The sequence below is a fragment of the Schistocerca piceifrons genome, chromosome 2 (assembly GCF_021461385.2).
Source record: "Schistocerca piceifrons isolate TAMUIC-IGC-003096 chromosome 2, iqSchPice1.1, whole genome shotgun sequence".
NCBI classification, from domain to species: Eukaryota; Metazoa; Arthropoda; class Insecta; order Orthoptera; family Acrididae; genus Schistocerca; species Schistocerca piceifrons.
This window is the reverse complement of record NC_060139.1, coordinates 43747465-43764833: the sequence shown is the minus strand read 5'-3', so window position 1 is coordinate 43764833 and position 17369 is coordinate 43747465. Positions and strand designations below refer to the sequence as shown.

The 17369-nt window shown below is 49.6% G+C and overlaps 29 non-coding genes across 29 annotated transcripts; 20 read left to right on the top strand and 9 right to left on the bottom strand.

The window, feature by feature from the left end:
- Positions 1-5: 5 nt before the first annotated feature.
- Positions 6-77, bottom strand: Trnap-agg. The gene has a single exon. It is a non-coding gene; the product is annotated as a tRNA-Pro (tRNA).
- A 402-nt stretch (positions 78-479) lies between these two features.
- Trnav-cac lies at positions 480-552 on the top strand. The gene has a single exon. It is a non-coding gene; the product is annotated as a tRNA-Val (tRNA).
- Positions 553-710: 158 nt separating this feature from the next.
- Positions 711-783, top strand: Trnav-aac. Its single transcript has one exon. It is a non-coding gene; the product is annotated as a tRNA-Val (tRNA).
- A 668-nt stretch (positions 784-1451) lies between these two features.
- Trnav-cac lies at positions 1452-1524 on the top strand. Its single transcript has one exon. It is a non-coding gene; the product is annotated as a tRNA-Val (tRNA).
- Positions 1525-1682: 158 nt separating this feature from the next.
- Positions 1683-1755, top strand: Trnav-aac. The gene has a single exon. It is a non-coding gene; the product is annotated as a tRNA-Val (tRNA).
- Positions 1756-2423: 668 nt separating this feature from the next.
- Trnav-cac lies at positions 2424-2496 on the top strand. The gene has a single exon. It is a non-coding gene; the product is annotated as a tRNA-Val (tRNA).
- A 158-nt stretch (positions 2497-2654) lies between these two features.
- On the top strand, positions 2655-2727 carry Trnav-aac. The gene has a single exon. It is a non-coding gene; the product is annotated as a tRNA-Val (tRNA).
- Positions 2728-2921: 194 nt separating this feature from the next.
- Positions 2922-2993, bottom strand: Trnap-agg. The gene has a single exon. It is a non-coding gene; the product is annotated as a tRNA-Pro (tRNA).
- Positions 2994-3395: 402 nt separating this feature from the next.
- On the top strand, positions 3396-3468 carry Trnav-cac. The gene has a single exon. It is a non-coding gene; the product is annotated as a tRNA-Val (tRNA).
- Positions 3469-3626: 158 nt separating this feature from the next.
- On the top strand, positions 3627-3699 carry Trnav-aac. The gene has a single exon. It is a non-coding gene; the product is annotated as a tRNA-Val (tRNA).
- A 194-nt stretch (positions 3700-3893) lies between these two features.
- Positions 3894-3965, bottom strand: Trnap-agg. The gene has a single exon. It is a non-coding gene; the product is annotated as a tRNA-Pro (tRNA).
- Positions 3966-4367: 402 nt separating this feature from the next.
- Positions 4368-4440, top strand: Trnav-cac. The gene has a single exon. It is a non-coding gene; the product is annotated as a tRNA-Val (tRNA).
- A 158-nt stretch (positions 4441-4598) lies between these two features.
- On the top strand, positions 4599-4671 carry Trnav-aac. The gene has a single exon. It is a non-coding gene; the product is annotated as a tRNA-Val (tRNA).
- Positions 4672-4865: 194 nt separating this feature from the next.
- Positions 4866-4937, bottom strand: Trnap-agg. The gene has a single exon. It is a non-coding gene; the product is annotated as a tRNA-Pro (tRNA).
- A 399-nt stretch (positions 4938-5336) lies between these two features.
- Positions 5337-5409, top strand: Trnav-cac. The gene has a single exon. It is a non-coding gene; the product is annotated as a tRNA-Val (tRNA).
- A 158-nt stretch (positions 5410-5567) lies between these two features.
- Positions 5568-5640, top strand: Trnav-aac. The gene has a single exon. It is a non-coding gene; the product is annotated as a tRNA-Val (tRNA).
- Positions 5641-5834: 194 nt separating this feature from the next.
- Trnap-agg lies at positions 5835-5906 on the bottom strand. Its single transcript has one exon. It is a non-coding gene; the product is annotated as a tRNA-Pro (tRNA).
- A 402-nt stretch (positions 5907-6308) lies between these two features.
- Positions 6309-6381, top strand: Trnav-cac. The gene has a single exon. It is a non-coding gene; the product is annotated as a tRNA-Val (tRNA).
- A 158-nt stretch (positions 6382-6539) lies between these two features.
- On the top strand, positions 6540-6612 carry Trnav-aac. The gene has a single exon. It is a non-coding gene; the product is annotated as a tRNA-Val (tRNA).
- Positions 6613-6806: 194 nt separating this feature from the next.
- On the bottom strand, positions 6807-6878 carry Trnap-agg. The gene has a single exon. It is a non-coding gene; the product is annotated as a tRNA-Pro (tRNA).
- Positions 6879-7280: 402 nt separating this feature from the next.
- On the top strand, positions 7281-7353 carry Trnav-cac. Its single transcript has one exon. It is a non-coding gene; the product is annotated as a tRNA-Val (tRNA).
- Positions 7354-7511: 158 nt separating this feature from the next.
- Trnav-aac lies at positions 7512-7584 on the top strand. Its single transcript has one exon. It is a non-coding gene; the product is annotated as a tRNA-Val (tRNA).
- Positions 7585-7778: 194 nt separating this feature from the next.
- Positions 7779-7850, bottom strand: Trnap-agg. The gene has a single exon. It is a non-coding gene; the product is annotated as a tRNA-Pro (tRNA).
- Positions 7851-8252: 402 nt separating this feature from the next.
- Trnav-cac lies at positions 8253-8325 on the top strand. Its single transcript has one exon. It is a non-coding gene; the product is annotated as a tRNA-Val (tRNA).
- A 158-nt stretch (positions 8326-8483) lies between these two features.
- Positions 8484-8556, top strand: Trnav-aac. The gene has a single exon. It is a non-coding gene; the product is annotated as a tRNA-Val (tRNA).
- A 194-nt stretch (positions 8557-8750) lies between these two features.
- Positions 8751-8822, bottom strand: Trnap-agg. The gene has a single exon. It is a non-coding gene; the product is annotated as a tRNA-Pro (tRNA).
- Positions 8823-16657: 7835 nt separating this feature from the next.
- Positions 16658-16730, top strand: Trnav-cac. Its single transcript has one exon. It is a non-coding gene; the product is annotated as a tRNA-Val (tRNA).
- A 158-nt stretch (positions 16731-16888) lies between these two features.
- Positions 16889-16961, top strand: Trnav-aac. The gene has a single exon. It is a non-coding gene; the product is annotated as a tRNA-Val (tRNA).
- A 194-nt stretch (positions 16962-17155) lies between these two features.
- On the bottom strand, positions 17156-17227 carry Trnap-agg. The gene has a single exon. It is a non-coding gene; the product is annotated as a tRNA-Pro (tRNA).
- Between the last annotated feature and the right edge of the window lie 142 nt (positions 17228-17369).

The window sequence follows — 17369 nt, the reverse complement described above, 5'->3', positions numbered from 1 at the left end:
CGCTAGGGCTCGTCCGGGATTTGAACCCGTGACCTCCTGCACCCTAAGCAGGAATCATACCCCTAGACCAACGAGCCCTGTGACACGGCGAATGTCAATTATTCCAGTCCCTCGATGTCGTCCAGGGTGCCCTGGAAGTCTCGTGTACGCTGGCGGGATGGGGCCGGCGCGAATTCCCGCGGTCGGCGGCCTTCCTGGGCTACTGGTACCTTCATGTAGAGCTGCCGCTGGGCTCGCACTGCCTGCTGTTGAGAAAGTGAATGCTTTTGCTGATATGACTTGCAATAAGGACTGCGCGAAACGCCGCTATCTCGTTAGGGGTGCTACGGCAGACACCCTCTCGAGCACCCCGAAGACTTCTTGAGCCCTCGGCTGTGATGGGTTCCAGGCTGACAAAAGAACTGTCGTGTGTGCATTCGCGAACGAGAGAAAGTCTGAGGCAAGTTCGAGTGAACAAGAATGGACTCCCCGGGTCCGTCGTTTCCGTAGTGTAGCGGTTATCACGTCTGCTTCACACGCAGAAGGTGCCCGGTTCGATCCCGGGCGGGAACAGAATTTTCCTGCCTATGTCGTATTGTCCTCCAATGAGCCACGTCGTGTGTGGATCTGCTGCATGTCCCTTCGTTTTGCAAGTACCACATTTATTGAATTTTTTAGTTACGATGGCGACATCACTACAAGTTGTCTGTGAAGTAAGGTGCACACAAGCAGTTTCCGTGGTGTAGCGGTTATCACGTCTGCCTAACACGCAGAAGGTCCCCGGTTCGATCCCGGGCGGAAACACTTTTTCATCACTTTAAGCAAGACGTACTAACATGCATCTGCTACCATCTGTACCCGAAACCTTCGTAATCGCCTTCACGCGTCGGACCCGAGTGTCAATTGCTCACATCGAATAAGAAATTCATTTGATATTGACGGCGAGCTTTTTGCGCTGACTCAGCCACTGACGTGCGATCAGTTTGCACAAAACGCTAGGGCTCGTCCGGGATTTGAACCCGTGACCTCCTGCACCCTAAGCAGGAATCATACCCCTACACCAACGAGCCCTGTGACACGGCGAATGTCAATTATTCCAGTCCCTCGATGTCATCCAGGGTGCCCTGGAAGTCTCGTGTACGCTGGCGGGATGGGGCCGGCGCGAATTCCCGCGGTCGGCGGCCTTCCTGGGCTACTGGTACCTTCATGTAGAGCTGCCGCTGGGCTCGCACTGCCTGCTGTTGAGAAAGTGAATGCTTTTGCTGATATGACTTGCAATAAGGACTGCGCGAAACGCCGCTATCTCGTTAGGGGTGCTACGGCAGACACCCTCTCGAGCACCCCGAAGACTTCTTGAGCCCTCGGCTGTGATGGGTTCCAGGCTGACAAAAGAACTGTCGTGTGTGCATTCGCGAACGAGAGAAAGTCTGAGGCAAGTTCGAGTGAACAAGAATGGACTCCCCGGGTCCGTCGTTTCCGTAGTGTAGCGGTTATCACGTCTGCTTCACACGCAGAAGGTCCCCGGTTCGATCCCGGGCGGGAACAGAATTTTCCTGCCTATGTCGTATTGTCCTCCAATGAGCCACGTCGTGTGTGGATCTGCTGCATGTCCCTTCGTTTTGCAAGTACCACATTTATTGAATTTTTTAGTTACGATGGCAACATCACTACAAGTTGTCTGTGAAGTAAGGTGCACACAACCAGTTTCCGTGGTGTAGCGGTTATCACGTCAGCCTAACACGCAGAATGTCCGCGGTTCGATCCCGGGCGGAAACACTTTTTCATCACTTTAAGCAAGACGTACTAACATGCATCTGCTACCATCTGTACCCGAAACCTTCGTAATCGCCTTCACGAGTCGGACCCGAGTGTCAATTGCTCACATCGAATAAGAAATTCATTTGATATTGACGGCGAGCTTTTTGCGCTGACTCAGCCACTGACGTGCGATCAGTTTGCACAAAACGCTAGGGCTCGTCCTGGATTTGAACCCGTGACCTCCTGCACCCTAAGCAGGAATCATACCCCTAGACCAACGAGCCCTGTGACACGGCGAATGTCAATTATTCCAGTCCCTCGATGTCGTCCAGGGTGCCCTGGAAGTCTCGTGTACGCTGGCGGGATGGGGCCGGCGCGAATTCCCGCGGTCGGCGGCCTTCCTGGGCTACTGGTACCTTCATGTAGAGCTGCCGCTGGGCTCGCACTGCCTGCTGTTGAGAAAGTGAATGCTTTTGCTGATATGACTTTCAATAAGGACTGCGCGAAACGCCGCTATCTCGTTAGGGGTGCTACGGCAGACACCCTCTCGAGCACCCCGAAGACTTCTTGAGCCCTCGGCTGTGATGGGTTCCAGGCTGACAAAAGAACTGTCGTGTGTGCATTCGCGAACGAGAGAAAGTCTGAGGCAAGTTCGAGTGAACAAGAATGGACTCCCCGGGTCCGTCGTTTCCGTAGTGTAGCGGTTATCACGTCTGCTTCACACGCAGAAGGTCCCCGGTTCGATCCCGGGCGGGAACAGAATTTTCCTGCCTATGTCGTATTGTCCTCCAATGAGCCACGTCGTGTGTGGATCTGCTGCATGTCCCTTCGTTTTGCAAGTACCACATTTATTGAATTTTTTAGTTACGATGGCAACATCACTACAAGTTGTCTGTGAAGTAAGGTGCACACAAGCAGTTTCCGTGGTGTAGCGGTTATCACGTCTGCCTAACACGCAGAAGGTCCCCGGTTCGATCCCGGGCGGAAACACTTTTTCATCACTTTAAGCAAGACGTACTAACATGCATCTGCTACCATCTGTACCCGAAACCTTCGTAATCGCCTTCACGCGTCGGACCCGAGTGTAAATTGCTCACATCGAATAAGAAATTCATTTGATATTGACGGCGAGCTTTTTGCGCTGACTCAGCCACTGACGTGCGATCAGTTTGCACAAAACGCTAGGGCTCGTCCGGGATTTGAACCCGTGACCTCCTGCACCCTAAGCAGGAATCATACCCCTAGACCAACGAGCCCTGTGACACGGCGAATGTCAATTATTCCAGTCCCTCGATGTCGTCCAGGGTGCCCTGGAAGTCTCGTGTACGCTGGCGGGATGGGGCCGGCGCGAATTCCCGCGGTCGGCGGCCTTCCTGGGCTACTGGTACCTTCATGTAGAGCTGCCGCTGGGCTCGCACTGCCTGCTGTTGAGAAAGTGAATGCTTTTGCTGATATGACTTGCAATAAGGACTGCGCGAAACGCCGCTATCTCGTTAGGGGTGCTACGGCAGACACCCTCTCGAGCACCCCGAAGACTTCTTGAGCCCTCGGCTGTGATGGGTTCCAGGCTGACAAAAGAACTGTCGTGTGTGCATTCGCGAACGAGAGAAAGTCTGAGGCAAGTTCGAGTGAACAAGAATGGACTCCCCGGGTCCGTCGTTTCCGTAGTGTAGCGGTTATCACGTCTGCTTCACACGCAGAAGGTCCCCGGTTCGATCCCGGGCGGGAACAGAATTTTCCTGCCTATGTCGTATTGTCCTCCAATGAGCCACGTCGTGTGTGGATCTGCTGCATGTCCCTTCGTTTTGCAAGTACCACATTTATTGAATTTTTTAGTTACGATGGCAACATCACTACAAGTTGTCTGTGAAGTAAGGTGCACACAAGCAGTTTCCGTGGTGTAGCGGTTATCACGTCAGCCTAACACGCAGAAGGTCCCCGGTTCGATCCCGGGCGGAAACACTTTTTCATCACTTTAAGCAAGACGTACTAACATGCATCTGCTACCATCTGTACCCGAAACCTTCGTAATCGCCTTCACGCGTCGGACCCGAGTGTCAATTGCTCACATCGAATAAGAAATTCATTTGATATTGACGGCGAGCTTTTTGCGCTGACTCAGCCACTGACGTGCGATCAGTTTGCACAAAACGCTAGGGCTCGTCCGGGATTTGAACCCGTGACCTCCTGCACCCTAAGCAGGAATCATACCCCTAGACCAACGAGCCCTGTGACACGGCGAATGTCAATTATTCCAGTCCCTCGATGTCGTCCAGGGTGCCCTGGAAGTCTCGTGTACGCTGGCGGGATGGGGCCGGCGCGAATTCCCGCGGTCGGCGGCCTTCCTGGGCTACTGGTACCTTCATGTAGAGCTGCCGCTGGGCTCGCACTGCCTGCTGTTGAGAAAGTGAATGCTTTTGCTGATATGACTTGCAATAAGGACTGCGCGAAACGCCGCTATCTCGTTAGGGGTGCTACGGCAGACACCCTCTCGAGCACCCCGAAGACTTCTTGAGCCCTCGGCTGTGATGGGTTCCAGGCTGACAAAAGAACTGTCGTGTGTGCATTCGCGAACGAGAGAAACTCTGAGGCAAGTTCGAGTGAACAAGAATGGACTCCCCGGGTCCGTCGTTTCCGTAGTGTAGCGGTTATCACGTCTGCTTCACACGCAGAAGGTCCCCGGTTCGATCCCGGGCGGGAACAGAATTTTCCTGCCTATGTCGTATTGTCCTCCAATGAGCCACGTCGTGTGTGGATCTGCTGCATGCCCCTTCGTTTTGCAAGTACCACATTTATTCAATTTTTTAGTTACGATGGCAACATCACTACAAGTTGTCTGTGAAGTAAGGTGCACACAAGCAGTTTCCGTGGTGTAGCGGTTATCACGTCAGCCTAACACGCAGAAGGTCCCCGGTTCGATCCCGGGCGGAAACACTTTTTCATCACTTTAAGCAAGACGTACTAACATGCATCTGCTACCATCTGTACCCGAAACCTTCGTAATCGCCTTCACGCGTCGGACCCGAGTGTCAATTGCTCACATCGAATAAGAAATTCATTTGATATTGACGGCGAGCTTTTTGCGCTGACTCAGCCACTGACGTGCGATCAGTTTGCACAAAACGCTAGGGCTCGTCCGGGATTTGAACCCGGGACCTCCTGCACCCTAAGCAGGAATCATACCCCTACACCAACGAGCCCTGTGACACGGCGAATGCCAATTATTCCAGTCCATCGATGTCCTGGGTGCCCTGGAAGTCTCGTGTACGCTGGCGGGATGGGGCCGGCGCAAATTCCCGCGGTCGGCGGCCTTCCTGGGCTACTGGTACCTTCATGTAGAGCTGCCGCTGGGCTCGCACTGCCTGCTGTTGAGAAAGTGATTGCTTTTGCTGATATGACTTGCAATAACGACTGCGCGAAACGCCGCTATCTCGTTAGGGGTGCTACGGCAGACACCCTCTCGAGCACCCCGAAGACTTCTTGAGCCCTCGGCTGTGATGGGTTCCAGGCTGACAAAAGAACTGTCGTGTGTGCATTCGCGAACGAGAGAAAGTCTGAGGCAAGTTCGAGTGAACAAGGATGGACTCCCCGGGTCCGTCGTTTCCGTAGTGTAGCGGTTATCACGTCTGCTTCACACGCAGAAGGTCCCCGGTTCGATCCCGGGCGGGAACAGAATTTTCCTGCCTATGTCGTATTGTCCTCCAATGAGCCACGTCGTGTGTGGATCTGCTGCATGTCCCTTCGTTTTGCAAGTACCACATTTATTGAATTTTTTAGTTACGATGGCAACATCACTACAAGTTGTCTGTGAAGTAAGGTGCACACAAGCAGTTTCCGTGGTGTAGCGGTTATCACGTCTGCCTAACACGCAGAAGGTCCCCGGTTCGATCCCGGGCGGAAACACTTTTTCATCACTTTAAGCAAGACGTACTAACATGCATCTGCTACCATCTGTACCCGAAACCTTCGTAATCGCCTTCACGCGTCGGACCCGAGTGTAAATTGCTCACATCGAATAAGAAATTCATTTGATATTGACGGCGAGCTTTTTGCGCTGACTCAGCCACTGACGTGCGATCAGTTTGCACAAAACGCTAGGGCTCGTCCGGGATTTGAACCCGTGACCTCCTGCACCCTAAGCAGGAATCATACCCCTAGACCAACGAGCCCTGTGACACGGCGAATGTCAATTATTCCAGTCCCTCGATGTCGTCCAGGGTGCCCTGGAAGTCTCGTGTACGCTGGCGGGATGGGGCCGGCGCGAATTCCCGCGGTCGGCGGCCTTCCTGGGCTACTGGTACCTTCATGTAGAGCTGCCGCTGGGCTCGCACTGCCTGCTGTTGAGAAAGTGAATGCTTTTGCTGATATGACTTGCAATAAGGACTGCGCGAAACGCCGCTATCTCGTTAGGGGTGCTACGGCAGACACCCTCTCGAGCACCCCGAAGACTTCTTGAGCCCTCGGCTGTGATGGGTTCCAGGCTGACAAAAGAACTGTCGTGTGTGCATTCGCGAACGAGAGAAAGTCTGAGGCAAGTTCGAGTGAACAAGAATGGACTCCCCGGGTCCGTCGTTTCCGTAGTGTAGCGGTTATCACGTCTGCTTCACACGCAGAAGGTCCCCGGTTCGATCCCGGGCGGGAACAGAATTTTCCTGCCTATGTCGTATTGTCCTCCAATGAGCCACGTCGTGTGTGGATCTGCTGCATGTCCCTTCGTTTTGCAAGTACCACATTTATTGAATTTTTTAGTTACGATGGCAACATCACTACAAGTTGTCTGTGAAGTAAGGTGCACACAAGCAGTTTCCGTGGTGTAGCGGTTATCACGTCAGCCTAACACGCAGAAGGTCCCCGGTTCGATCCCGGGCGGAAACACTTTTTCATCACTTTAAGCAAGACGTACTAACATGCATCTGCTACCATCTGTACCCGAAACCTTCGTAATCGCCTTCACGCGTCGGACCCGAGTGTCAATTGCTCACATCGAATAAGAAATTCATTTGATATTGACGGCGAGCTTTTTGCGCTGACTCAGCCACTGACGTGCGATCAGTTTGCACAAAACGCTAGGGCTCGTCCGGGATTTGAACCCGTGACCTCCTGCACCCTAAGCAGGAATCATACCCCTAGACCAACGAGCCCAGTGACACGGCGAATGTCAATTATTCCAGTCCCTCGATGTCGTCCAGGGTGCCCTGGAAGTCTCGTGTACGCTGGCGGGATGGGGCCGGCGCGAATTCCCGCGGTCGGCGGCCTTCCTGGGCTACTGGTACCTTCATGTAGAGCTGCCGCTGGGCTCGCACTGCCTGCTGTTGAGAAAGTGAATGCTTTTGCTGATATGACTTGCAATAAGGACTGCGCGAAACGCCGCTATCTCGTTAGGGGTGCTACGGCAGACACCCTCTCGAGCACCCCGAAGACTTCTTGAGCCCTCGGCTGTGATGGGTTCCAGGCTGACAAAAGAACTGTCGTGTGTGCATTCGCGAACGAGAGAAAGTCTGAGGCAAGTTCGAGTGAACAAGGATGGACTCCCCGGGTCCGTCGTTTCCGTAGTGTAGCGGTTATCACGTCTGCTTCACACGCAGAAGGTCCCCGGTTCGATCCCGGGCGGGAACAGAATTTTCCTGCCTATGTCGTATTGTCCTCCAATGAGCCACGTCGTGTGTGGATCTGCTGCATGTCCCTTCGTTTTGCAAGTACCACATTTATTGAATTTTTTAGTTACGATGGCAACATCACTACAAGTTGTCTGTGAAGTAAGGTGCACACAAGCAGTTTCCGTGGTGTAGCGGTTGTCACGTCTGCCTAACACGCAGAAGGTCCCCGGTTCGATCCCGGGCGGAAACAGTTTTTCATCACTTTAAGCAAGACGTACTAACATGCATCTGCTACCATCTGTACCCGAAACCTTCGTAATCGCCTTCACGCGTCGGACCCGAGTGTCAATTGCTCACATCGAATAAGAAATTCATTTGATATTGACGGCGAGCTTTTTGCGCTGACTCAGCCACTGACGTGCGATCAGTTTGCACAAAACGCTAGGGCTCGTCCGGGATTTGAACCCGTGACCTCCTGCACCCTAAGCAGGAATCATACCCCTAGACCAACGAGCCCAGTGACACGGCGAATGTCAATTATTCCAGTCCCTCGATGTCGTCCAGGGTGCCCTGGAAGTCTCGTGTACGCTGGCGGGATGGGGCCGGCGCGAATTCCCGCGGTCGGCGGCCTTCCTGGGCTACTGGTACCTTCATGTAGAGCTGCCGCTGGGCTCGCACTGCCTGCTGTTGAGAAAGTGAATGCTTTTGCTGATATGACTTGCAATAAGGACTGCGCGAAACGCCGCTATCTCGTTAGGGGTGCTACGGCAGACACCCTCTCGAGCACCCCGAAGACTTCTTGAGCCCTCGGCTGTGATGGGTTCCAGGCTGACAAAAGAACTGTCGTGTGTGCATTCGCGAACGAGAGAAAGTCTGAGGCAAGTTCGAGTGAACAAGGATGGACTCCCCGGGTCCGTCGTTTCCGTAGTGTAGCGGTTATCACGTCTGCTTCACACGCAGAAGGTCCCCGGTTCGATCCCGGGCGGGAACAGAATTTTCCAGCCTATGTCGTATTGTCCTCCAATGAGCCACGTCGTGTGTGGATCTGCTGCATGTCCCTTCGTTTTGCAAGTACCACATTTATTGAATTTTTTAGTTACGATGGCAACATCACTACAAGTTGTCTGTGAAGTAAGGTGCACACAAGTAGTTTCCGTGGTGTAGCGGTTATCACGTCTGCCTAACACGCAGAAGGTCCCCGGTTCGATCCCGGGCGGAAACACTTTTTCATCACTTTAAGCAAGACGTACTAACATGCATCTGCTACCATCTGTACCCGAAACCTTCGTAATCGCCTTCACGCGTCGGACCCGAGTGTCAATTGCTCACATCGAATAAGAAATTCATTTGATATTGACGGCGAGCTTTTTGCGCTGACTCAGCCACTGACGTGCGATCAGTTTGCACAAAACGCTAGGGCTCGTCCGGGATTTGAACCCGTGACCTCCTGCACCCTAAGCAGGAATCATACCCCTAGACCAACGAGCCCAGTGACACGGCGAATGTCAATTATTCCAGTCCCTCGATGTCGTCCAGGGTGCCCTGGAAGTCTCGTGTACGCTGGCGGGATGGGGCCGGCGCGAATTCCCGCGGTCGGCGGCCTTCCTGGGCTACTGGTACCTTCATGTAGAGCTGCCGCTGGGCTCGCACTGCCTGCTGTTGAGAAAGTGAATGCTTTTGCTGATATGACTTGCAATAAGGACTGCGCGAAACGCCGCTATCTCGTTAGGGGTGCTACGGCAGACACCCTCTCGAGCACCCCGAAGACTTCTTGAGCCCTCGGCTGTGATGGGTTCCAGGCTGACAAAAGAACTGTCGTGTGTGCATTCATCGAGCTGTCCCGAGCAGAGCGGACGTGTCGCGCGCGCGCTCTCGCTTAAATAGTTTTCGCGTCGGTTATATTGGTGCAATCGCGCCAAACTGAACATAAATAGTGAGCAACAGTGACTATCTTCAGTGCAGTGTGTAGTGACACAGTGTCAAAAGCGTTTTTTATGTGAGAAAACGGTGCACAGTGATTTCGAGACTGCACGCACGGAACTGGACCTCAACAAAGGTACTAAACGACAACTAACACTTGAAAAACACTACTAACACCCCTAGGAACCCCCAGACAGTATTAACATTACTAACAACACTAATCGCTGTTTGTGAAGTGCCCAAAGTACGTTGATTACAAAATATCTCGTGTGACAAACCAAAAACCACAACATATGGTAGGTGTTTTCTCCGGTATAGGACAATAAAACTCTACCGAAATCACAGTACAGCTGCGCAGCAGTGAAGGCTAACGTCTATAAAAATTCCAGACAAATTCTGAACTAATAGAGATCACTGTCAAGGAGATTGCTTGATAACTGAAAGCGATACGCCACAAAAGCGACATAGCGCAAAGTCCGCTAAGTAGGTCGAGTAACGCTGGTAGTGGCGAGCTGTGCGAAGTCCCATAAGTAGGACGCGACGGACGACGCGTGCCCGTGTTGCTAAGCGCAACACGTAGTTCCGCGTCCAACCACGGGAGGCAGCAGCGTACGGGGGCAACTCGGCCGCCATCTGTGCGCGTGTGCGCGAATTGCGTGGCCGGCTGCAGCGCAAAGCGCGAACGTGGAGCGCAGTTCCAGCTGGCCGCTGCGGGCGAGAAGAACTACGGAGACAGCCGCTACTAGGCTCTAAGCTGGTATAGGCTCAACTCCCTTGATACCAAGGAAGCCTGATGCTTGTGCCAGCCTGCACACTGCGCAACGTTCCACTTTCGCACTAAGTGTGAAAACTGGAGAGAAGCGCGGGACAGGCCGATTCGGCGGCTGTCAAGCTGGCTTCTGTAAGGAGAAGAGCCAGCAACGCCTCCAGCACGCCGGGGACTCCTCGAAAATGTGCAAACATGGAGGATCAGCCCAATAAAATTGACGAGGAAAAGGTCGATGCCATCGACACCTTCATTGCTGAAATACAAACAGAACTAAAAGCAAAAAAAGTGTCACTGACCATACTGTCAGCATTTAGAAATAAGCTAATCGGCAACGCAGTGACACAAGCTAGGTTGGAGGGACAAATTCAGGCCCTAGAAAAAGAAAACGCAAGACTAAGACAACAAGTAGAAATACAAACAATTGCAGCAGCCAGACATGACCTTGAAGCAACAGACTCGCTCATACATGCGAGACTGGAGGGCCAGATTGATATTCTCAAAGACGAGAATAACAAGCTGTCCGTCCAATTAGAGGAGTTCAGGCTAGAAAATTTTACACTAAAAAGAGACAACCAAGAACTACAGAAAGAACTGGATGAGGCAAAAACAATTAAACCAGAGACAATACTCCCAGCAATACCAACATTCGCCAGTATCACCAAATCCCAACCGAAATCCAAAGAAACACTAAAAATAGAACACGCCAAAGCAAAACAAGCGACAACACTCTTCATCACCTCGACAGAAAATAAGGACCCAAAAACTGTGCGACAAACCCTTACACAGAAACTTGACCCAAAAAAGGACAAGATAAAAATTAAGGCAGTCAAAACTACAGCAACAGCTGTCATAGTTGAGACTGCAACACAGGACGACTGTAAAAAACTGCTCGAGTCAGCAAAGAACATTAACACAATCAAGTGCGAGCCACCACGGAAGAGACGACCGCTAGTGATCATACACCACGTGCCAGACACAATCAGCGACAAAGACTTTCTTGAAAGCCTCTATGAACTGAACCTTAGTGAGGAAGTTGAGAAAGAGGCTTTCCTGAAAGAGACAAAAATCAAATTCCGAACAGGACCAAGAGGGCGGGGATACAATCATCAAGTTATTGAAGTCACGCCGAATCTGCACAAAATTTTGACAAAACGGGATAGAGTCTATATAGATTTCCAGTCTCTAACTGTCAAAAATTTCGCCCAAGTCCCCACCTGCTACAAGTGCTGTGATATTGGACACACCACAAAGCAGTGTAAAGACACCGAAATCACGTGCTCCAATTGCAAAGGGAAGGGCCACATAAGAAATCAGTGCAAACTAGCAGAACAAAACATCTGCATCCCCTGCAGAATCCGAGGCAAATTGTGTGCCAGACGAAGAGGTCTTGATTGTCAAACACATAAATTCCTCCAAGATCGACTGCTACAGAGCTTCGATTATGGAGAATGAAAGCAGCCCAACACTGCCCCAATCAAGAATGCAAAAAACGAACTATAAATCACCATCGACTATTAATCGAAACCACCAAAGAGCTATAAGCTGGCGCAGGCAGATGGGACTGCTTCCCACTCACCCCACACACACAGACGATATCCCATCTCTTCAAGGTATGCACGCATTACATGACAGTTATATAAATACCATGGACTTCATCGATGACATGGTACTTAATGGAGCTATACATTATAACATAGCCAAACAACTTAAAAAACAGATGCAATACTGGGTCAGCTACCAGCAATCACTGCAGGCAAGAATTGACGAGCTGGAATTTGAAGTGCTATACAATCCACACAACAACACCGATCGAATACAAAACAATAGCACACAAACAAACACGAACACAGACAAGTCTGTAAACCTAAACAAACACACGGAAAACGAACAAATGGACAATACACAGAAATCTCACGCAACACCTGATTATGCCAAAGCTAGCAGCGAAGAAAGAGTAAATGACAACACACCAAAAAGGTATAATACAAAAAGATGTATAGGACATATAAAACCAGTGAATTTTGTATCTGGAGGGATAATTAACCCTGCAGATCATACACAACAACGCATAACACCTCAACAACATAATGAAACACAACAGATGACCGGATGTAACGAGACATATAAGAAAAAGGTAGTAGTCCTTGACACAAACCTACTTACGGGTAATCACGATAGTGACGATGAGTGTACAGATAGTGATAGCAAAAAGAAAGGTGACGACAGTGCAATAGGTAGTGTAAACATAAGAAAAAGTAAAGGTGAAAGAAGAAGAGCCGCAGGTAACAGCTCATCAGCCTCACCACCATTGAAGACGGAACAAGACACCACACCGGTGACATCTGCACTTCGAGATAAATATAGCGGAATCATCCCATATGTAGAAAAAGAGCAGAAGAGAAAAGTCGGCCAAACACCATGGCATGCTGACTACAACAATGTAGAACTAAACTTAAGACTAAGTAGGCTAGAATATAAGGATACTTTCATCACAGCACAAAGACTGCTAACCAGACTACTTCACCCATTAGGCAGCTATGTATGCTTCCCGACCACTGAACAATCTGACAGAATGACTTTAAAGACCGCAAACATACCTACAGACCCAGCAGAGCTAGAAAAATTAGTCATACTAGCGTGTAGTCGGAGGGGGGAAACATATAACCCACACCAAGTGTACAAGGACCAAGTGAGGGCACATGGCAGAACTGACTTTGACTACTCGCAAACAGGACACAAATTCTACCTTCATGTGAAACACCCATGAAAATAATACAACTTAATGCTAATAGAAGCACACTCGTTAGTGCAGAACTGCCGCGAGTAGCTCTGGACTTGCAGGCGGATATTCTTTGCCTGCAAGAACCTTATGTGACAACCCAGGGAAACTTAACTAACCTACCCTGGGACGCTGTCACAATCTCAGACAGACGAAACTACAAGGCTGCCATAGTTGTCCTCAACAAAACTTTAAATATCACTAAGATTACGCAGCTATGTAACAGTCATCTGGCCACAGCAGAAATAACTAAGGGTCGAGACACATGGGTGGTCTCATCACTATACGCACAGTACAGTGACGACATAGAGCCATACCTACATATGATACAAGACATTGCTGAATACTCTAGAAATAAGAACCTAATTATATGTGCAGATATCAACGCTAAATCCACACTATGGCACTCGGACAGAACGGACGACAGAGGACGGAAAGTCAACGACGTCATACAGGAGACACAACTACATATTATAAATGAAGACGGACCTACACCTACATACAGAGGTCCAGGCGGATCTGCCACCAAAATCGATATTACTCTGGCGAATGACAGAACATTAGGACGACTGCAAAGATGGACCATACACGACTCTCTGACCACAAGTGATCACAACATAATAGAAATAAGTCTCACAACAAACAATTATCGCACCACACACAATACGACACACTTCAACTTTAAAAGAGCGAATTGGGACAGACTACAACAAATTGTTCAAAATGAGAATATATACAACATACAGGGAAGCGTGGACTACAGAGCACACAAACTGACACAAATCATCCAAACAGCACAAAAAACAGCAATACCTACGCACACACACAGCAAACAACGGGAAACACCATGGTCAGACGAATTAACCAGACTCAAACGTGACATGACAAGGAAACGAAAACTATACCAGAGGACATGGATACAAAGAGACAAACTACTGAGACTAGCTGCATATAGGGAAGCCAAAGAACTCTTCAAAAAGACATTATTTAAGACCAGGAAACAACATTGGGAGAGCTACTTGACCACACACACACAACAGAATATCTGGGGGGAACAATACAAGATCCTGACAGAAAAAATAAAGACCCCATTGGCATTAAGCACGCTACGGCAGGAAGACGGCACAATGACAGTGGGATGGAGAAACACAGCACAATATCTGCTGAACAAACTCCTCCCGGAAGATGCCACAGACTCAGACACACAGGAACAGATCACACTCAGACAAGAACTTCATGAACAGTATAACACCGACGCCGTCACCTGTCCCTTTGCGCACGAGGAAGTTGCGGTAGCGATAAGAGAGCTAAAGAATAAAAAAGCACCTGGACCCGACAGGATCCATGCAGAAGTGCTTAAGAGGCTAGCACCACAGATCACCCCATACTTAACAGAACTACTAAACGACGCCTTAAGGCTAGGCCGTGTACCGACAGTCTGGAAAACCTCAAATGCAGTCATCATACGAAAATCATCAGACAGAGACCAATCAGATCCGAAATCCTACAGACCAATATGCCTCATAAACACCATGGCAAAAATCCAAGAGAGGCTACTGTGTGACCGCTTGCAGGCTCACAGAACCCTACTTGGAATGAATCCCCACCAGTTTGGATTTCGGAAAGGGAAAAGCATCGATGATGCAATAAACAGAGCTTTAGAAATCACACAAAACACAGATAAAACATACTCTTTGGCAATCATGATAGACATCGCAGGAGCATTTGACAACCTGTGGTGGCCAGCACTGTTTCTGAGGTTACGCCAGATGGAAGTACCCGCAGCCCTATACAACAGTCTTTTAGACTACTGCAGAGACAGAATAGTGGAATGGCGCGTGGGCAACCGGAAGGTAATAAGGAAAATTACCAAGGGATGTCCGCAGGGATCGATCTGTGGACCCATCTTCTGGGACATAATTTTTGAACCTCTCCTGCAACTACTGGAGGAGGATATGAGGACAGACGGTGCTGTCGCCTATGCAGATGACCTACTGGTGGTCATCTCAGCAAATACGAGAGCCCAGCTAGAGGAGAAGGCGAGTGGCACACTGCAGACAATAACACAATGGTGCAACACAAACAAACTCAAGATAGCGGGCAACAAAACAACATACACACTGCTCAAAGGGCAACTCAGACGCAATCCATCTATTAAAATACAGAACAACAACATAAAGAGAATGACGGTAACCCGCTACTTGGGCGTATACATAGATGAGAAGCTGAACTTCCATGAACATATCAGAATAACAACAAACAAGGCAGAAAAATTACTACATAAACTGGCAAGGATTAATTCAGGACAATACAGACTTCCTCTGTCAGTCACACGAACTTACCACTGCGCACTCTTCGAATCAGTGCTAAGCTTTGCGGCCAGTACATGGGCGCACAGACTCAACCTCGTCACAAACAGAACAGCGGTTAGGCGAGGGCAGAGAAGCGTCCTTCTGCGACTATCGGGAGCCTTCGGCACTACATCAGTTGAAGCACTGTGTGTCGTGCTAGGAATTTTCCCGATAGATATCACAATCAAATATCGGGCCGCTCTGTACTGGTTAAAGATGGGTAGACTAGACCAGGTCAACATATTGACTGGTTCCCCGCTGAACAATAAGCGGGACCTCAAAAAATGGAAAATCGACACATGGCAACAGGAATGGGGCACAAGTGATAAGGGACGGAGAGTCTATACATTTTTTCCGAACATAACGGAAAGATTAAGAATGAAACATGCCGATCCTAGCCGCGGCATGGTGCATTTCTTGACTGGCCACGGACCTTATCCCACGCACTTAAATCGCGTGAGTCTTAGAGACACATCAACGTGTACATGTGGAGGTATGGGAACCCCCGAACACACAATCCTATTCTGCGGGAAATACAGACAGCACAGGAACACACCTGGGATACAACACTTACAGACAGAGGAACACATATACGACGCGATCAGAACACCTGAACTTTGGGACATACTGAACGCACTAACAGACAAAATTTCTGACGAATGCCACAAAGAATACAGGAACAGAAGACCACACAGACAATAAACCTATATGCAGCACCCAGACAGACACCATAGTGTGGAAGAACTTAACTAAGTCTCAATATAAAACAACTGACATGCAATAGACTTACATAAGTAGACCTAAAACTGACAATAGATTAATGTATAAAATTAGACATAAACAGTGTCGGCGCACCGTCGCAATTGCCATCAGCTACCACGGCACTCTAAACCTGTATACAAGTAACCAGATAGAACATAAATAGAGATATCAAACGCCACAACTAGAATAGAATAGAACTTCCTAGGCTAAGGTTAGGGGACTGAGGATCAGAGGCTTGAAGATAAATCCCAAGACGCTCATCCTCAGTCCCCTACGGTGGTGGGACTATCATCTCTTCCTTTCCTATCGTCTTTTCTCCTCTTCAGACTAAACTATTCCTTGTATTTCCTTCTTCCAATTCAACATTAATTTTTGTAAAATTTTTGTTAAATCGGTTTTGGGAAAGCTGCCAAAGTAAAGAAAAAAGAAAAAAAAAAAAAAAAAAAAAAAAGCACAGACCCGCCTCCACGTGGCGGGACACGGGCAACGGTGCGACCGGATGCGGGAACTGGTGTGAGTTTCATCAACTACATCAGAGTCCGCACACCGGTCGTAGCGGCCAAGTGGTCAAAATAGACCCACCTTAAGCACTTAGGTGGTGGGTCGTAAAATCAGGGCGGCAAGTGAAAAAAAAAAAAAAAAAAAAAAAAAAAAAAAAAAAAAAAAAAAAAAAAAAAATTCGCGAACGAGAGAAAGTCTGAGGCAAGTTCGAGTGAACAAGAATGGACTCCCCGGGTCCGTCGTTTCCGTAGTGTAGCGGTTATCACGTCTGCTTCACAAGCAGAAGGTCCCCGGTTCGATCCCGGGCGGGAACAGAATTTTCCTGCCTATGTCGTATTGTCCTCCAATGAGCCACGTCGTGTGTGGATCTGCTGCATGTCCCTTCGTTTTGCAAGTACCACATTTATTGAATTTTTTAGTTACGATGGCAACATCACTACAAGTTGTCTGTGAAGTAAGGTGCACAAAACCAGTTTCCGTGGTGTAGCGGTTATCACGTCAGCCTAACACGCAGAAGGTCCCCGGTTCGATCCCGGGCGGAAACACTTTTTCATCACTTTAAGCAAGACGTACTAACATGCATCTGCTACCATCTGTACCCGAAACCTTCGTAATCGCCTTCACGCGTCGGACCCGAGTGTCAATTGCTCACATCGAATAAGAAATTCATTTGATATTGACGGCGAGCTTTTTGCGCTGACTCAGCCACTGACGTGCGATCAGTTTGCACAAAACGCTAGGGCTCGTCCGGGATTTGAACCCGTGACCTCCTGCACCCTAAGCAGGAATCATACCCCTAGACCAACGAGCCCTGTGACACGGCGAATGTCAATTATTCCAGTCCCTCGATGTCGTCCAGGGTGCCCTGGAAGTCTCGTGTACGCTGGCGGGATGGGGCCGGCGCGAATTCCCGCGGTCGGCGGCCTTCCTGGGCTACTGGTACCTTCATGTAG